Below are 222 nucleotides of genomic sequence, written 5' to 3' on the forward strand. Positions count from 1 at the left end.
TTAAGGAGAGTGATTATAAAACACACTATGACATTATCGATCTATAAATGGCGTGTAAGGTGATAAGATAAATTTCACAATAATTTTATATTGTGTTATTTCAGTAGTATACCTCGCGTGGCTATAGTGCAACTGAAGCCAATTGGCAATATACACAAGCCATCTCTAAATTGTAACTTTCTGTGACATTTTTTAGAAAATTTGCTACAATTAGGTTTTACG

The sequence above is a fragment of the Penaeus monodon genome, chromosome 22, assembly GCF_015228065.2.
Source record: "Penaeus monodon isolate SGIC_2016 chromosome 22, NSTDA_Pmon_1, whole genome shotgun sequence".
Classification (NCBI taxonomy): Eukaryota; Metazoa; Arthropoda; class Malacostraca; order Decapoda; family Penaeidae; genus Penaeus; species Penaeus monodon.